Raw genomic sequence first — 11244 nt, forward strand, 5'->3', positions numbered from 1 at the left:
AAGCAGTAAGAGTGATGAGCAGAGGACCAAGATCCCACAATCAGAAGAGGAACCTTGAGGAACCCAGTGTGAGGAAAGGCCTAGAGACCTCCTCTGAGTAACAGCAGATGGAGAAGGAGCCGGGGAAGCTGAGGCCAAGCACTCCCCCTCAAGAAACTGGTGGCCTAGTCCCAGGGCCAGACCGAAACAACACTAAGTAGAGAAAATTCACCTGGAATTACCAGCTGATGTCCTGCTGGGGAGATGTTTATCAAGCTTTTCTCCTTCAGTTGAGAAGGCTAACCCCTATTTGGTAAAACTACTGTGTGGAATTCTCTGCTATTCTTTAGACGGCCTCTTGGCAAGTCTATTTTGAAGAAGGACTGTTGATATTTGGCTCTGTTGACTAATGAGTTTGCTGACCACTGCCCTAAGGGATGTAACAATAAACATTTTGCTAGGAGAGATGTCTGAGATCTCGCTGCCTATCGTTTCTTCTAGATTTTTTATAGTTTCCAAACTTACATTTAGGTATTTTATCTATTTTAAGTTTATTCCTGTGTATGGTGTAAGTTGAGGGCCTAGTTTCATTTTTTGGCATGAACTTTTCCAGTTTTCCCAAAATGACACTGTCTTTACTCCATTGTATGCTCTTGCCTCCTTTGTCAAATATTACTTGAGAACAATGACTTGGGTCTATTTCTGGCATCTGCTCTATTCCATTGATCTATATGCCTATTCTTGTGCCAGTACCAGGCTGTTTTGAGTAGAGTGTCTTTGTAGTATAACTTGATATCTGGTAATGTGTTTCACCAACTTTGTTCTTCTTTCTCAAGACTGCTGTGCTATTTGGGGTCATTTTTGGTTCTGTTTATATTTTTAGAGTGTTTGTTCTAGATCTGTGAAATTTGCCATTAATATTTTAATAGGGATTGCATTTCATCTATAGGTTGCTTTAGGTAGTATGGACATATTAATGATGTTGATTCTACCAATCCATGAACATGGTATATTCTTTCAATTGTTTAAATCTTCCTCTATCTATTTTTTCAATGTTCTGGAGTTTTCAGAGTATAGGTTTCTTACCTCCTTGGTTAAATTTATTCCAACGTATCTTAATTTTCTTCTTGTGTTGGTAACTGGGATTGGTTTTTTTAGTTTCTTTTTCTTAATATATATATTTTTATTTTTGTATGATTACATTTTTAGTTGTCTAAAGTTTTACATATGTATCCTTTTCCACACAATTTACTTTCCCCATTCCCACACCTGGGGGCAAGCCCCCACCACCCCAGTGTCTGTATCCATGGGTTATGCTAATATGCATGCATACAAGTCCTTTGGTTGGTCTCTAACCACACCCCCACTACCTTCCCTGCCGTTTGTCTCTGGATCTATTTTTGTTCATCAGTTTATGTTGATCATTATATCCCACATATGAGTGCGATCATGTGATATTTATTTTTCTCTGGCTTATTTCGCTTAGCATACAGTTCCTCATGTTGTGGTGAAACCCAACCATAAAATTATATTTGTTGCTACTTCATAACTGTAATTTTGCTACTGTTATGAATCTGATATGCAGGATGTATTTAGCGATCCCTGTGAAAGGGTCGTTCGACCCCCAAAGGATTGTGACCCACAGGTTGAGAACCGCTGCTCTGGAGTGTTGGCAGTGTGAGCCTGGAATGTCTCCCAAGCGTATCTGTGTGTGGGACCCTGTGGTGGGACAGTGGACAGTGGACATTGAAAGCCCATCATATTGAAAGTGGCGCAGAAGCGCTGGGAGACATGCGCCAGAATGGTGTGTGGGAAGGCGGAGCCCTAGAATGTCAGCCGTGACTGTGGGCGCTGGGTCCACAGAAGACTGTTGCTGTGGGAGCTCTGAGTTGTGACAGAGCAGGGTGGTCAGCGGGAGACCGCGGATGTCATGGTGCTGTGTCTGCAGGGGGCGTTGTGTGTGGCAGTGTGGAAGGCGGCAGTGTATCCCTGGGCTGGCACCGTGCTGTGCTGGCAGTGAGATACCTCGGGTGCCACAGGGGAATGTGGGCAGCGAGGGCCCGAGGGTGTCACTCTGGGGCGTGGGCATCGTGGTCTCTGGAGAGTCACCATGGAGTTTTGTGCCTGGGAGCTGTTTGTTGTCCTGTAGAGAGTGGGCAGTTGGAAACTTTGGTTTGAGAGTGGAGTGTGGGCATGGGGAGGAGTGGGAGTCCCAGTGCCATGTGTGTAGTGGGAGTCCTCACATGTCACAGTGGAGTGTACAGAGTGGGGTCAGCGCAGCATTAACATGAGTTGGGCGAGTGCCACCCTGTGTGACACGTAGGAGTGGAGGCAGTGGATTCCTGCAGCGCCACAGTGGGGTGTGTACTGGGTAAGTGCTGATCGTCTCACAGATGTGTGTACAGTGTGACATCTGGGGCATCCCGGTGTGAAGTATGCAGACTCACCATGGGATGTGTGCCGTGGGGACCCAAAGTGTCCCATGGAGCCTGGGCAATGACAGCTCTCAGGAGAGTCATGGTAAATATTGGAAGTTCAAGTCCGTGGGTTCAAAAATGGATCCTGGCCATTGGTGGTGTGGCTTGGTGGTTACTGTGTCGGCCTGAGACCAAAGCGTCCTGAGTTCCATTCCACGTCCTGGAATGGACCTGGGTTGTAGGTATGCATCCCACCCCGTGTCGAGCCGTGCACCGTGGGCAAACAGTTGATGTGCCTCTCGCATCAATGTTGTCTATCATGGCCTCCCTCCTCCTCCCGTCCTTTCCCTTCCATGGTCTCTGAAAAGCAACCACGGTGATGCCCCAGGTGAGGATGGACAGCACAGAAAGGGTCTCGCACAGGGGGACCTTGGTGTAACAGCAGAGGTCAGCAGGGGGAGCCCTGGAAGTGTCTCAGGGGTATGGTGGCATGCGACATGGGCGTCAGTGGGGCTCCTGGACAGTGAGCAGCTGCAGGTGTCACAGTAGCGTGTGGCTGGTGGCGGGGCTGGTGTCCCTGTGGAGTGTGGCCTGCAGCAGTTCTGGTGTCCCAGGGTGCTGCTGCTGCTGGTGGAGGTCCTGGGTGGCACACTGGAGGGTGGGTAGTGGGAGACGTGCAGTGTCAGTCATGTGTTGTCAGTGGAGGCTGTGATGGTGTCACAGGGGTGGGTGGCAGGCGAGGAAGCTGGAATTTTCACTGGGGTGAGGCCTGTGGAAGCTGAGCTGTTGCTGTGGAGTGTGAAACACCTGGGATCTCAGGGTGCCTTGTGGTTGTGGGAGCGGGAGGAATCATAGTAAGAAGGGGCAGCGGGAACGAAGGGGTTCACAAACAGTTGTCACTCATGCGGGCCAGGACTTTCCACATGGAGTGAGGCCAGTGAAGGCTCGGGTGTCAGCATTGTGTACGTGCCAGCAGACGTGGGTGTCCCACTGAAATGTGCTGTGGCAGCCACGGGGAGAGGCCAAGAGGACTGTGGGCAGTGGAAAGGCTGGGTGTCCTGGTGGAGGTGGGACAATGAAATCCCTGGGGCAGCGAGCAGTGGAGTGAGAGCATCCCAGCTCTGGAGGGACCCACCACAGTGCTGGCCTTCCAGTCCCTGGGTAGCCAGTTTGATCCTGGGCAGCAGGCCATTGAGGCAGCTACAGTGGATGTGAGCATTTGGGGGCATGGGGTGTTGCGCTGCCACGTGGGTATTGGGATGTGGGGTTCAGAATACTGTGAAGGAAAACCCCTATTCTGTAAAGCTACTGTTTGGAATTCTCTGCTATTCTTTGGACGGCCTCTTATTCTGAAAAAGTAACTTTGCTTTCTAGCCTGCTTGAATAGTGGGGGAGATAAACTTAGCTATCTGACCTTGTAGGCCAGAGACTAGATACACCCAATGCCATGCCAGGTGCATTTTTTAATTGGATAGAACTGTATAGTTTTCAAGGCCGCCACCAGCAAGCACACAAAGGGCTGGCTCTTCTATAAAAAGGGAAGTTCTGCTTGTAGCTGGGCTTAGAATTTGGATTCATTTCCCTAAGCCCGCCACAGTGAATAAAGTGTAACTCCAAATTCTCAGAGCACTGTTTGGTTCTTGTCCGGTTTTACTGTAACATAATTGGTTCCCTGACTGGGAAGACTGGGGAACGACCCATCGTGTCCTCTTGGCCTCCAGTGTGGACTGGGTTTGAGGACTGGGAGAGCTGGATAGGCCCCCGGGAGGCGCCGCTCTGCTGATTTAGCAGAATTGAACCAGGGGGACTCGGGCGCTCCCGGACCTCAGCCCAGGACCCTGCCGGCATCTGGAGAGCGTGGAGGGACACACCTTGGGACCTGTCGACAGAATTGTAAGGTAGGGGCCCCAATCCCCTACCATTTGGCCCACTCGGAATGAGAGGAAGGGAAGCTTGATCACCTCCTGGGAAGCCACAGAGCTCCCTTTGGAATTGGGGATTTGTTTGGAATTTGTTTGGAATTTGGAATTTGTTTAGAATTTGGGAATTTGTTTAAACTCTGAGTGAACACCTGTTTGTTTGTGTGGGACTAGCCAATTTGCTACCGGGAAGGGGGACTGGATGCAGTCTTAACTCCTCTGGTAGGTTCTCACCAAGACGTTGGTTGAGAATTCTGTTCTGGGAAGAGTGCCCCCATGCCCATTTGGGGAGTTGGGAATTGTTTTGTTTATTTGCTCAGCTCCAGTCTGGGCTAGTCTACTGAGAGAATGTGAGTACGAGTGTTTTATCTGTTTGGCTACTCATTAACTGGTCTGTGTGAAGTAAAAGCTACTTTGACTTATTCTGCCTTTTCTGTTGATACGCTTGGATGAACGTTTGGGCTGGACCTGGGCTGCAAAAGTCTCTTGGCAGCTGCAAGAATTATTTTTCTCAGAGTCATTTGCTCACTATTAAAGGGGATTCAGTCCACTTAGTTAATAAAGATTTCTATCAGATGCTCTTACGTAGGTTGTAAATTTACTGTATTAAACTGAAGTTCTGGGGTAGATTTAAAGGTTATAATGTTAATGTTTTTGATTGACAGCGATTCTGTGAGTGGGAGTGGCCCACTTTCCAGGAGGGGCGGCCGGATGCAGGGTCTTTTGATCTGACCACTGCCTACCGGGTCCATTATGTCATATATGGCCGCCCAGGGCATCCTGATCAAATTCCTTATATTCAGGTTTGGGTTAAACCCCAGTGGATGAGGGCATGCCTCCAGAGTGGAAAATTGGGACAGAGACAGACAATTCTTTTGGCCAGGCTCCAGAAGGGAAAGGCTCCCCCGGTCCTTCAGGGAGAGCAGGAAGAACCCATTAGCCGGCTGTCCCCTATGGTCCCCAGGCGCCGGATCTGGGTGAGCCCAGGCCTCAAGCCCAGGACACGCCACCAGCTCTTAACCCGGAGCCCCTGCCTCCCCCGATGCCAATTGTCTTTCCTCCCCACCCACCGACAGGAGGGGCTTTGTCATCCTTCAACCCATTCAGTCCATCCCATACTAGACAGGGACAGCGTATGGAGACAGAGGGAGAGAGGGAGAGAACCTGCAGGACCTTGCAACATCCACCAGCCCTGCAGTTCCTATGTTGCCACTATGGTAGGCAGATCCTCTAGATCTGGGGCTAGACAGGCAGCCCTCTGGGGATGCAAGGCAGATCAAGGCACTATTCCCCAGCTCCAGACCAGATTGGGGAGTGAATGATCAAAGAAGGGGGGCTGGATGCCTAAGCTGCCTGCAGTGGCCCTAAAAAAAGAAACAGCAGCAGCAGCGAGAAAGTACTTGGGCCTTTGGCTTGCAGGCTACAGCAGTTAAGCCAGAAGCCAGTGACTAGTACTAGCCTTCCTATAGCCCCAGAAATAGAGCAGCAAGCCTAGGATCTATAAAAGCTGCAAATAGAGCTAGTAAAAGCTCCCTACTTGCAAATGTACTGAAAGGGTTTAGTGCCTGTTGCTTCTGGAAGAGGAAGGGCTGATATCCCCTTCCAGTACACTCCCTTCAAAGAGGCCTGGTAGGTGCTCTGCCATAAAGGGGACTGGTGGGAAGACAAGGAAAGCAGGGCCCTGTAACTAATAAACAGAGTTAAGAAAAGGGCACTCTCCCTGGACCTGGGAGCCATCAGGACTTTGAAATTCTCCAAGAGAGGAGGAGTCTGACTCAGAGACTGGCCAAAACCTCGTTGGGTTAGGAGGACCAGAGGCTGCATATTGAACTTATAGACTGCAGTTTGCTGGGCAGAGGTCCAAGCCCAGTTGTATAGGAGTTAAGCTACCTGTGTACAGCAAAACAACTTTCTCCTGTGCCAGAATACATTTTAAGAAAATTGGACAGACTATTTGTTGCTAGAAAGAACTGGCCGCAATGCATGGCCCTGACAGTGACCTGCAGAAAGTGGTATAATAAACTTAGATGACGCCTGCATATTCATGGGCATGGCTCCAGAGAGACGAGGACAATTTTGCCTTATATAAAAAGGTCAAGAGTAGACTTTAGTCACCTCCCTAAGATGTATAGCCCTACCATATCTCATGTTTAGTAGCAGAAGATTTAACTGCCTGAAGCAGCCATGGTGCCAATATTATGTTTCATTGTATTAATATGTCATATTAACCTTTGATTCTCTTATAGGTTTGAATATAGCTGTAGCTGCCAAGAGGGCAGGTGCCCAACTGGGCAAAGAAGAATACCCATCAGGTTTTGGTCTCTATTGAGAGACAGCTGACAGTTGGCAGCCTGTATACTGTCTTGCAGGCCTGTATGACCGTGCCAATGTCAGGGGTGGTACAAACCTCAACTGCAGAAAACTGGGGAAGGCCTGTTTGGAACAGAGGGAAGTAGTGAAATGGTAAGTACTGGCCCTTTGTTACAGGAATTACAAACCCTGTGAGGTTCTTTTTCATGTAAGACCCTGTAAGGAAATAAAGCTCCTTTAGTCCATTCGGAGAGAACAAGTCAAGGAAGGGGAGCCCTACTACAGGGACAGCTGTAACTATCTATTTAAATATAAACATATTGTAAATTTCTTCTTGCCATTTAAAGACGGTTATATTACTCTGAAGAGTCCATGAAAAGGGACTGGCAAGAAAAATCAGAAAATCTTAGAGCAGGTCAGTATGTTTTCTCCTTATATAATTCCTCTGGAATTTGGCAATGCTTAATAAATCATGGCAATACATTTCTTTACATAAATTCAATAAGACTGATTCCTAATCGTAGTTTTATTAACAGAAAACTTTGACTGGAGTATCATGTTTTAAAGAGACCTGTCTGAACTCTAAAGATTTGAAGCCAATAAGAGTGCCACAGGAAAATCCTGGTATCCTGCTTGGGAGCCCTGAAGATGACTGGCGCTGGAGCATCAGGCGCATGCCCTACCATCACTGGCGGTTGGTCAGAGTAGAAGGGGAGCAATAAGGACGCCTCTGCGTCCCTGCGGAACCCCCACTCACTCTGGGCCGCAATGAGTAGGAGGACTACTGAGATGGGCCTTAAAGCCTAGAGCGTGGGCTCAGGTGGAGTTACTTCAGGTGAAGAATTCACCTAACTCAGCAGATACTGCAGGCAGGCCTGATGGCAGCTGGATGGCTTGGCTTCCTGGCCCTACAGGGCACATTAAGATTCAATCATGAAATTCGGGCAAAGGTAGTCAGTTACCATTCTTGTTGTGTTTATGCAAACATCAGGCCAAATTGAATACAGTAGATAAATTAGTCTTAATTTGGCTTTTTAATAACCATAAAGGAATTTTAAGGAGAAAAATCCTATTTCAATAGAGGTTGTTAAAACTGGAATGTTTTCTTTCCCTTCCACTAGACCATTCGTTATAGTTTTTCTCTGCCAGGTCACAAGCCCAGCTCCTTCTGTGCCCAGGACAGCAAGGAGCCTGACTGGAAGGTGACCTCTGACCAGACACACCCACTGCAGATCACCCTCAAGATAACAACGGACCTGGTCAATCAACCTGCTCCAAAGAATTCAGAGAACACCCTGCTGAATTCTCCTTACACTTTCTTTCTTATCTTCTCTTAAAGGCAAAATGCTCTGGTATTTCTGGATAATCATTGTTTTTATCTTTCTAGTAATTCTCATTTTGTCTTTTTATGAGTGCCGCAGGAACTCGAGGCTAGTCCCAGGAGGAGAACTCTTCTGCCCTTGCTGGAATACAGAAGCACCATAAAATTACTGCTTCCTACACAAAAAGAAACAAGATGAATAAAATAGGAGTTATCTGAGACCTGGGCTGCATGGGGCGGGGGGTTGGGGGGGGAGGGATCTGGAAATGGCTCCTTCCATTGACAGGACAACTGTTAATGCTACTCATGACCATAATTCCAGGACCATGTCTTCTAATCCTGTTAATTCGCTTTATCTCATCCAGTCTAGATGCCTTTAAACTTCAAATGGTCCTAAAAGCCAGAAGAATTCCCTACAAACCTCTCCAAGAGGAAGAAACGGGATGTTAACCCCTTGAAAGTCGCCCTTTTTCAGTAGGAAGTAGTAAAAGATCAGTCAACGCCCTTGTTCACCTTAATATCCGGTGGCTGTTGTACCACAAGGCTGAAAATCTTGTGGGACAAGGCGGGGGAACGTGAAGGAAAACCTCTATTCTGTAAAACTACTGTTTGGAATTCTCTGCTATTCTTTGAATGGCCTCTTATTCTGAAAAAGTAACTTTGCTTTCTAGCCTGCTTGAATAGTGGGGGAGATAAACTTAGCTATCTGACCTTGTAGGCCAGAGACTAGTCAGCCGTGGGCAAACTACGGCCCACGGGCCGGATCTGGCCCATTTGAAATGAATAAATTTTTTTAAAAAAAGACCGTACCCTTTTATATAATGATCTTTACTTTGAATTTATATTAGTTCACACAAACACTCCATCCATGCTTTTGTTCTGGCCCTCCGGTCCAGTTTAAGAACCCATTGTGGCCCTCGAGTCAAAAAGTTTGCCCACCCCTGGACTAGATACACCCAATGCCATGCCAGGTGCATTTTTTAATTGGATAGAACTGTATAGTTTTCAAGGCCGCTGCCAGCAAGCACACAAAGGGCTGGCTCTTCTATAAAAAGGGAAGTTCTGCTTATGGATTTGCTTAGAATTTGGATTCATTTCCCTAGGCCCGCCGCGGTGAATAAAGTGTAACTCCAAAGTCTCAGAGCGCTGTTTGGTTCTTGTCCGGTTTTCCTGTAACACCACAACCACAAGGCACCCTGAGATCCCAGGTGTTTCATACTCCACAGTGACAGCTCAGCTTCCACAGGCCTCATCCCAGTGAAATTCCAGCTTCTTCACCTGCCACTCACTCCTATGACACCTTCACAGTCTCCACTGACAACACACAACTGACACTGCATGTCTTCCACTGCCCACCCTCCAGTGTGTCACCCAGGACCTCCACCAGCAGCAACAGCGCGCTGGGACACCTGGACTGCTGCAGGCCACACTCCACAGGGACACCAGCCCCGCCACCAGCCTCACGCTACTGTGACACCTGCATCCGCTCACTGTCCAGGGGCCCCACTGACGCCCAGGTCGCATGCCGCCATACCCCTGAGACACTTCCAGGGCTCCCCCTGCTGACCTCTGCTGTTACACGAAGGTCCCCCTGTGCGAGACCCTTTCTGTGCTGTCCATCCTCACCTGGGGCATTACTGTTGTTGCTTTTCAGAGACCATGGAAGAGGGAGGATGGAAGGGGGAGTGAGGCTGTGAGAGACAAACATTGATGCGAGAGGCACATCAACTGTTTGCCCGCTGTGCACGGCCCGACGCGGGCTGTGGTACAAACCTACAACCCAGGTGCATGCCCTGGATGTGGAATGGAACTCAGGATGCTTTGCTCTTGGGCCGACACAGTAACCACTGAGCCACAACACCAATTGCCAGGATCTATTTGGCCACGAACTTTAACTTCCAATATTTACTGTGACTCTCCCAGTACACCTGCAGATCACTCTACCATTTAATCTGAGGGATGTCACAGCCCAGGCTCCATGGGACACATTGGGTCCCCACGGCACACATCCCACGGTGAGTCTGCACACTTCACACCTGGATGCCCCAGATGTCAGACTGCACACATATCTGGAACAAGTTCAGCAGTTACCCAGCACACACTCCACTGTGATGCTGCAGGAATCCACTACCTCCACTCCTGCATGTCACACAGGGTGGCACTCGCCCAACTCATGTTGACACTGCGCTGACCCCACTCTTTACACTGCACTGTGACATGTGAAGACTTCCACTACCCACATGGCACCAGAACTTCCACTCCTCCCCATATCTACACTCCACTCTGACACCAAAGGTTCCAACTGCCGACTCTCTACAGGACAACAAACAGCTCCCAGGCACAAAACTCCATGGTGACTCTCCAGAGACCACGATCCCACGCCCCACAGTGACACCCTCGGGCTCTCATTGCCCACATTCCCCTTGGCACCGGAGGTATCTCACTGCCAGCACAGCACGGTGCCAGCCCAGGGATACACTGCCGCCTTCACACTGCCACGCACAGCGCCCCCCTGCAGACACAGCACCATGACACCCCCTGTCTCCCGCTGACCACCTGCTCTGACAATACTCAGAGCTCCCACTGCCACAGTCTTCTGTGAAACACTGGACCCAGCGCCCACAGTCATGGCTGACATTCCCACACACCATTCTGATGCATGTCTCCCAGCGCTTTTGCGTCACTTTCAATCTGATGGGATTTTAATGTCCACTGTCCACTGTCTCACCACAGGGTCCCACACACACAGACACTCTTGGGAGACATTCCAGGATCACACTGCCAACACTCTAGAGCAGTGGTTCTCAACCTGTGGGTCGGGACCCCTTTGGGGGTTAAAACGACCCTTTCACAGGGGTCTCCTAAATACATCCTGCATATCAGATATTTACATTATGATTCATAACAGTAGCAAAACTACTGTTATGAAGTAGCAACGAAAATAATTTTATGGTTGGGTTTCACCACAACATGAGGAACTGTATGATAAGCGAAATAAGCCAGATAAAAATAAATATCACATAATCGCACTCATATGTGGGATATATGATCAACATAAACTGATGAACAAAAATATATCCAGAGACAAATGGCAGGGGAAGTAGGGGGGGGTGTGGTTAGAAATCTACCAAAGAACTTGTATGCATGCATGTTAGCATAACCCATGGATACAGACACTGGGGTGGTAGGGGATTGCCCTCAGGGGTGGGAATGGGTGAGGTCAATGGGGAGAAAACTTTAGAAACTATATAAACTATATGTAAAACTTTAGACAATTGAAATATAATAATACAAAAGT

General features: G+C 48.5%; 1 pseudogene; it reads right to left on the reverse strand.

The window, feature by feature from the left end:
* LOC106695204 overlaps nt 1–11244 on the reverse strand; it is a 64681-nt pseudogene that overhangs the window by 52365 nt on the left and 1072 nt on the right.

The sequence above is a fragment of the Myotis lucifugus genome, unplaced genomic scaffold (assembly GCF_000147115.1).
Source record: "Myotis lucifugus unplaced genomic scaffold, Myoluc2.0 scaffold_942, whole genome shotgun sequence".
Classification (NCBI taxonomy): domain Eukaryota; kingdom Metazoa; phylum Chordata; class Mammalia; order Chiroptera; family Vespertilionidae; genus Myotis; species Myotis lucifugus.